Source organism: Sceloporus undulatus, chromosome 1 (assembly GCF_019175285.1).
Source record: "Sceloporus undulatus isolate JIND9_A2432 ecotype Alabama chromosome 1, SceUnd_v1.1, whole genome shotgun sequence".
NCBI lineage: Eukaryota > Metazoa > Chordata > Lepidosauria > Squamata > Phrynosomatidae > Sceloporus > Sceloporus undulatus.
Window position 1 is genome coordinate 229,635,291 of NC_056522.1, and position 8,864 is coordinate 229,644,154.

Genomic DNA, 8,864 nt, shown 5'->3' on the forward strand with positions numbered 1-8,864 from the left:
TACAGCTTTGATATTTGCGGATTTGATTATTCACGGATTTCATTAATATGTTCTCTCTAGGACTGTCTAGGTCCTCCAGTGCAACTCTGTGGTCAACTTTAACTAAAAGTTGCACTGAAAGACCATTTGTAGCTACTCCAGTGCTATTCTATGGTCAGTGTATGTTGGACATTGACCACAGAGTTGCACTGGAGGACCTAGAGATTCCTAGAGAGGTGTCCTCACAGGTTAAAAACAGTGTTTTTGTTATTTGCGGTTTTTCCATATTCACGGGGGTCTTGTTCCCCTAACCCTAGCGAATATGGAGGGACAACTGTATATCCCTTAAAACCATACTTCCTTACACAGGAAGCAAGAGAAGGCAAAAAGAATTTAAGTGTGAAATACTTCTGGGTTGCTTCTTCCTGGTACTTGAGCATAGTGTCCCACCTCAACCATTCATCCAAACCAGCACCATGTGACTAGAGTTTGGTGAGGAACTCAGCCAGGTCTGTCAGCGAGCTCTGGTACCTCAGCAAACTACAAATCCCAGAATACTGTAGGCTAGAGTCATGCCAGTTAATGTGGTGTCAATCTAGTTTAATTCTACAGTGTGGTTACACCCAGTATGTTCCTGTGTCTCTTTTGGCGTATGGCCAAGACCTGTTAAATCCCTTGTACAGAAGAGTTTCAGGCAGTGGATTAATACTTAAAAGGAACAAAAATGATTGCAAGATTTGTTTCCAAACAATAACATTTCCAGTTTAGTTTTTACTTTACAATTCTCTCAGTTACATATGTATCATACCATAATCTTTTCCTGAACTCCCTCATTTTACCATGCTACCATTCTCCTAGCCAGCTTCAGTTCATTTCTGTTTTTTTTTCTTAACAGACCAACAACCCTTTCTTTCCCTTTCTGCTCCCATTTAGTTCCCACCTTGCACTTTCAACATTCAATAGACGCTGATTGGTTGATCCCAGAAGAATATGGATGCTGGCCCTGTCTGCCGCATCTGGTTTTTCATTGTAATGATAAGATAGATAATATTAAAAAGAGACTTTTTAAAAAATTAACCATAACTAAATCTAAGAAATACAGAGAGAGGTGACTATTCATGGTACTAAACATTAGCACTATCTCTCCTGTGTGTTGTCACGGTCAGACTACCTCCTGTACAGAACCTAATCTGATCTGGAGGCTTTCGGCAGAATTGAACCCTACTTTTTCTGTTTGCCAGGGAGGGGAACCTTTACATTTTGGATCAAATAATGGGCATTGGACTCAAACTTGCTGGCACAAAGCACTGGATACCCAGTCAACTATTGGTTTAGTCCACTCCTGTCTCCAAAGTAGAAGTAAAATCTCCATCCAAATATCCGTTAATGAAAGAAAACAAATTGTACTTGAAGTTTTCAATTTAAAAAATGTGGGTTTTATTTCATTGGTCATGAATCTGAATAATAATAATAATAATATTTATTTATATCCCACCTCTCTACAAAATGCAATTGAGGCAGTTTACAAGATTAAAAATATACAATCCGAACCCTCAACCCAACCCCCTTAAAATATAATTAAACAATGTAAAACTGAAAACATAAAACATAAAAAAAATACAATAACTGTGGTGAAGTCAGAGGTCAGCAATTAGATATAGCCGGAGAACTATTCAGGAAAGGCCTGCTGGAAGAGATCCATCTTTATAGCTGTATAGAGTGGTAATCTAACGGATCTTGTCTGGCAGGCCATTCCACAGTCTGGGAGCTACAGCTTAAAAGGTCCTCTGGGAGATCATAGACAGCCTTGTTTTACAAGGCTGTAACAGATTTTTCCCTGAAGATCTAAGTGTGCAGGGAGGATTGTATGGAAGGAGGCAGTCCCGAAGATAGGTTGGACCCAAGCCATTTAGGGCTTTAAATGTTAATAACCAACACCTTGTACTGGGCCCGGAAACTGATGGGCAGCCAGTGGAGTGATCTTAAGATCGGTGTTATATGGTCTCGTCTGGATGTACCAGAGACCAATCTGGCTGCCATGTTCTGAACTAATTGAAGTTTCTGGACCAAGCACGAGGGTAGCCCCATGTAGAGTGCATTACAGAAATCAAGACGTGAGGTTACCAGCGCATTTACTACGGTCTCAAGGTCCCTGACTTCCAGGAAAGGGCACAGCTGGCGTATCAGCTGAAGCTGATAACAGGCACACCTGACCGTCGCATTCACCTGATTTGTCATGTGAAGCGACGAATCTAGGAGCACCCCCAGACTGCGAACACAGTCCTTTGAGGAGAGTGTGACCCCTTCTAGGACTGGAGGTTGTATCCCAATTTGCACACTCATTTATTTATTTTTTCCTGTTAGTATGATTTTCTTTCTGCATTAACATCTGTTCCATTTTTCTTTTCTGTCAAGATGATAAACCACTAAAATTCTAGTTCACATTTATGTCTCGTGTACTCTAGATTTAGCTGTATATAAACTAGGATTTATTGCTAAACTTTATGAGTTCAATACTGGGTGCTTTTGTAATCTAGTCGTAAGCCATTATTTTTGGACATGTATTTTTACCCTACTCTATAGGCAGTTTAAAATACAGCTAAAAGTTATTTATTGTAGAGTATGTGGAAATTATAAATGTATATATACTTAGAAATGTATGTGTACAAGTACAAAATACCTGCATACACATATTTCTATGTAAATAAAGAGACTTTGTTAAATCTGTCATTTGTTTAGGCCCAATTTCATTTTCAGTGCAGTTTTTCTCAGTGTAACTATTTTGAAATGTTTACATTAAATATGGGGTTTATGATTGCACGTTATCACAATTTAGAGTAAGGCTGCCAACCCGTTAAATAGTTTTGACTACAATCCTATAATGCATTTAACTGAGAGTAAGCGTCATTGAACTGAATGACTTCTGAAAAGAAATGTACAAAATCTATTCATGTCTACTTTGAAAGGCTGTTACGTTTTATGGGACATATACTTCCAGATAAGTGAGTATAGGATTGCAGACTTACAGGACAATTTATCGAAGTGTTATTCAGTTTTGCACAGAGAACATTCCCAGGTAGGAATTTGTGAGGAAATCACACACTCGTGGAATATAGAGAGTCGGATCTTCCATCAAGATGAGACACAGTAAATCTTTGCATGATTGTGGTATGCCACCCATGTATTGAAAGGGGCAAATTATGCAACAGGGGACATTTTCTCCAAGTGTTTGGCCAGTCATTTCTTATTGTTAAAGAAAAGGTCTGGCTGGGGTTTAAAATGGCCCAGGACCCTGAGATATGGTGAAAATGCTCCTCACACCTGGGAGGGTACAGTCAACTATGGCATTCTAAGTAATGTACCCCCTTAGCCTGCCACTATAGACCATCGTTGGATTAAACATTTACCAGATCCTGCAGTGGTTTGACACCATCAGAACTTCCAAATCAATGTGTAGCACTGCTCTCAATTCTAGTCTTTTAATTAGTTCTTGTACCTTTGACTCACAATATGTCTAGATGAAATTCCAATGTACAGTGGGCCCTTGATCTGGTTTGGACCCCACCCCCACCCCATGGATAGCAAAATCTGTGAATGTTCAAGTCCCATTAAATACAATGGCATAGTAAAATGGTGTCTCTTCTATAAAATGGTGAAATCAAGGTTTGCCTTTTTGAAGTGTGTGTGTGTGTGTGTGTGTGTGTGTGTGTGTGTGTGTGTGTGTTTCAAGCCATGGGTGGCTGACTCCATGAACAAATAAATGAGGACGCCCTGCATCTTTGAGGCCAGCCTTGTTGCTGCCCGGGGGGAGCAAGGCACTGTCTGGGCCCTTGCTGGCCCACTCTGGCTCCCAGCATGCCTTGCTGGGTTGGGCCAGCCCATTATTGGCCCATTCTGCTGGATGGGGTGGAAAAGCCCTCCTATTGGCTGCCCCATTCCCCCAGGGTAGCTCATTGGTTGAAGGAGCCAGAAAGGTGGTGCCTTCTTCCCATCCTGGCTCCTGATTGGTTGGTGGGCCTATATAAGGCCACGCAACGTTCTGTTTGGGTTACAGTTGCTCAACTCTGGTGACAGTTGCTTGGCTCTTGGAAGGAGCAGAGCCAAGCGAAGAAAGGGAGCCTATTGCATCCTATAAAAAACAGACTGACTGTGACTTCCCAGAGGACCTTTTCTGCAACCGCTCCCAGTCTATGGAATCGCCTGCCGAATGAGATCTGTCAAATTACAACTTTGTGTGTGGTGCAGACGCCACTGGTTTTTCTTCTTTAGGCAGCCGCTGCTGTTTGTGGCTGGCAGGCCCTGCTGAATGGGCACGGCTGCTGTTTGAGCACGCCTTGTCATGCCCCCTTTTCTGTTGGTGCGTCACCATTTTGTTTGGCCATGTCTTGGTCCTGCAGCACCCTTGCAGCTCATAATTTGGCACACTTTTCATGGCCCACCCTTCTTCCTCTCTTGTGCCAACAACATTGTTTACATCGCTCATGGCCTAGGCCCTGCTGAACTGATGAAGCGGCCATTTTGGCGTGCTTGTTTGCCCCCCCCCTCCCATTTCTTCTTCAGAGTGGGGGACAAAATGGGCTGAATTTGACTGTTTGTGCTTCCTTTTGAGCCTTTTTTTCTTTGTGGCCGTATTCTTGTGGAGTTGCACTTTGGGCCATATTTGTTTAGGACCAGTCCATCACCCACTCCTGGTCTTTCATCATGCCAACCAAATCTTCTAAGAAAAAGTCAGTGTCTGCTCGCCCTGTTACTTGTAGCCAAGCTGTTCTGGCTCACCAACCTGTCCATGAACCAGCTAATAGGCCAGAAAGACAGCGTTCACACATTAATAACAATAATAATAATAAATTTTATTTATGTACCGCTTTTCCAACAGATCAAAGCGGTTTACAAAAATGCCTAAACAATGACATAAACAATTACGTTAGCAAATATACAACTAAAAATTCATCCCCTTACCTTAAGTAAGTACAGTTAAATTAATCAAAATACAATTAAATTAATAACATTAACTTTGTGCCACAGACTATGACCTTTTTGAGTGAGGCTGCTGTGGCAAATCTGTCTCACTCCGTCATGGAGCTTATCACAAAAGGGGCGATTACTGGTCAACAACCTGCTTCAGCTGGTCAGCATCCTTCCGGTCAACAACCTGCCTCGACTGGTCAGTGTCCTGCTTCTGTTTGTGGTCATGCTGAATTGAAGGGTCAAGTTCAGTGTGTGTCATCATCCAGTGCTTTTAGTTCTTCTAGCTCTTCAAGCAGCTCCAGTTCCTCTAGCTCATTGATCTCCAGTTCAGATGACAACTTATCTGATGTTGGTGTCGGCTTTGATGCTGCATGCACGAAGCACAAAAAGAAGCACAAGTCTAAAAAGAAGTCTAAAAAGGCCCACTCTATGCGTTCCACAGGCCACACTCATGGGGAGGGTACATCTTCTGATAGATCTGTGGGCAGGGATGTTTATTGGATTGACCATGCTTTGGTTCCAGGTTTACCTCGGTGGGCCATTAAGCATTGATCTTGGTGCCCAGGTTTACAGGGTATTTGGTTAGATCCTCAGGCCACCGAAATTCCAGTTTTTGCCCCTGGTGAGCACCCTCCTGGTTCTCACTTATCCAAAAACGTTAGAAAGCTCATTTTACAGGGCTGTTTTGTTGATGTAACTCTGTTACAACCTAAGGGTTAAGAAGCTGTTGCTGTTATTTCTTCTAAAAAGCCAAAAAAAGAGCCCAAACTCCCTCTGAACACACCTTCACCAACTGGCTTGAAGGTTTTACTATTTTCAGGGCTGTGGTATTTATGGCATTCCCCGAGCGAGCTTGACACTTTGATAGCCATCTGTTCAATGTTCTACTAGCTAGGTCCACTGCCAGCAATGCATCTGCCATTGCTTATGACACAGCCTTTCACCAGCACACCTCCCAGAGCTCCAGAGAGCGATGGGATCTCCTTCACAACAAGATTTGGCTTCTTGAAGTTGGGACCCAGACCAAATCTAAAGCTCCTGCCAGGCCTGGTAAAAAAGATTCCCATCGACTTGTTTGCTGGGAATTTAATGCAGGCAAGTGTGTTTGCACTCAGTGTAAATTTGACCATTCCTGCGAGGTTTGTTTCAGCCCCCTTGCCAAATTGGCCTGTTCCCATCCTGCGAGATCTCAGCAACCCTTTCTCCTGGGATGCCCTGCTCAATCAGCCATTGGCAAAAAGCATGGCTCTTCCACCTCTGATGCCAGGGGGTCAGGGAGTCATAAATGATGCAATGCCGGTTTCTTTCCAGTTAGCCCACACACCTGCAGCATTTATTCCTCTCCTCCAGGCTTACCCTTGTTGTGAAGCTGCCTCCTTCCTCACTGAGGGTTTTTCTTTGGGTTTTCATATCCTGGCTGTGGGCCCCTTCCCTCCTACGGATGCTCAAAATCTAAAGTCAGCCCGCAATTTGCCTGTGGTCCTCTTAGCCAAAATTAACAAGGAATTAGAGGCCAGACAGATTGAAAGCCCCTTCCTCTTCCCGCCATTTTCTCACTTGCGTGTGTCTCCCTTGGGAGTGGTGCCCAAAGAGACACTTGGCAAATTCTGTCTCATTTACCACCTGTCCCACCCCCCAGGGACATCAGTCAACGATGCTATTCCTTTGGAGCTCTGCTCCGTCCGTTATGTAACCTTTGATCATGCAGTCAAGTTGGTGCGCTCCTGTAGATGCGGGGCCCTGATGGCCAAGTGCGACATTGAGTCAGCCTTCTGTCTGCTGCCTGTCCACCCTGATGACTTTCACCTTCTTGGGTTCAAATTCCTAGGTCAGTGGTATTTTGACAAGGCCATGCCTATGGGCTATTCTATTAGTTGTGCTGTTTTTGAGACCTTCAGTACCTTCCTGGAATAGGAGGTCAGGCGGAGGGCCTCTTCACCACTTGTCACTCATTACCTTGATGATTTTTTATTTATGGGAAAAGCCAATCAGGATGGTTGCTTCTAGCTTTTGAACACCTTAGTTAGCTGTTGAGACTGGTGTTCCTTTGGCTGTCGAAAAGACCGAGGGCCCCACCACATCCCTCACTTACCTGAGAATTCTCATTGACTCAGTTTCCGGTATATCTTGCCTCCCCAATGATAAAATTAGATCTCTCTGCTCTTTGTTGCGAGACATCTTTAAGGCCCATAAGGCCACATTAAAGCAGATCCAGTCCCTCCTTGGCCTTCTTAATTTTGTCTGTAAAGTTATCTCCCCGGGCAGGGCTTTTTGCATCAGGTTGGCTAGGATTACTGCTGGCTTGTGTCTCGCTCATCATCATGTCCACCTTTCCAAAGGCATTAAAGAAGATCTCCGCCTATGGGAAGGATTCCTTTCTGAATTCAATGGGGTTTCACTTTGGTAGCATCCATGGAATCTTGGTGATAGGCTACAGGTTCACTCTGATGCAGCTGGGAGCTTGGGTTTTGGAATATTTTTTCAGGGTCATTGGTGTGCCCAGCGCTGGCCTCTAAGTTAGGCTCAAGGGAACATCCTGCGTGACCTCACTTTCCTTGAGCTGTTCCCAATTGTGGTTGCCATTCACATTTGGAGGGATGCCTTTGCTCATAAGAAGGTTTGCTTTTGGTGTGACAATCAGTCCATTGTAAAAATTGTTAATTTTCAGACTTCTAAATCTGAGAGAGTTAGGCATTTAGTGTGTCACCTTGTTCTTCGCTGCCTTTATAATAATATTACTTTTAAAGCTCATTTTGTGCCCACCCTCCAAAATAACATTGCAGATGCTCTCTCTCGTTTTCAGGAAGCCAGGATCCCTCACCCACGCCCTTCCCAGAGGAGCTGTGGGAGGTTGGATGCCTGAAATAAATCAGAGTGTCTTGTCTTCCTTGGCCCCGGCTTCTCTCAGAGCTTCTCTCAGAGCTATTGCCAAGCTATATGCCTTCTTTGATGCAAAAGGCATCCCAGCTCATTAACCAATAGAGTATTCCATGGTCCTTCAATTCTTGGTTTGGTTGAAAGCTAATGGTGCTGCCCCTTGAACCATGTCTGTCCACCTTGCTGGGATTTCATTCTTTTCAAAAGCTGGAGGATTTGGTGGCCCATGTTCTGTCTTCTTGGTGAGAAAGACATTAGAGGGCTGAAGAAGAGCTCATCATCAGCAAGGTAATTCCAGGCGTTCCATTTGTTTTACACTATTTGGCAAGATTTGTCAACAGCTTCCTCAGGTTTGCAGCTCTGACTTTGAGTTTCATTTGTTCAGAGCAGCTTTTATTACTGCTTTCTTTGGTGCCTTGAGGGTGGGAGAACTTGTGCCTTCCTCTAAGTGAGCTTTACAAGTGGGTGATGTTTCCTTTGTCCTTAATTCTGTATTTTTAGTTATCCGTAGGTCCAAGTGTGACCAATTGGGTCATGGTTCCGTCCCTCTCTTCTGTCATACTGATGGATCCCCTTTGATGTGATTCCAGCTGGTGTTGGTGCTGCGCATGGCCATTCAACATTTGGGTCTTCCTCCTGAGGACTTTGGAGGACATTTATTCTGCATTGGTGCAGCAACTTCAGCCGCTGACAGTGGCATGCTGATTGAATCCATCAAGAAGCTGGGCAGGTGGAAATCTGGACCCTTTTCTGGCTATATTTGGCAACATATGGACTCTTGTTCTGGACTTTAGGTTGGGTCCGGTTTCTCGGGTTGGTGGAAGGCGTTCCTGCCTGGAACAGCCTTTTGTGGCAGTAGCATAGGTAATGGATCTGGTGGGCGTGGTATCCAGGGCTGCGTACCACTGAATTGGGAGTCTTTTATGACCCTGGAGCACTGAGGGCATCCGGTGTGGCCATTGCGGGGGCCACATCAATTCAGCAGCTCCCAGTGACTAGGGTCTTAATAGCACACATGTGATCGACCGGTTGCATGTCTT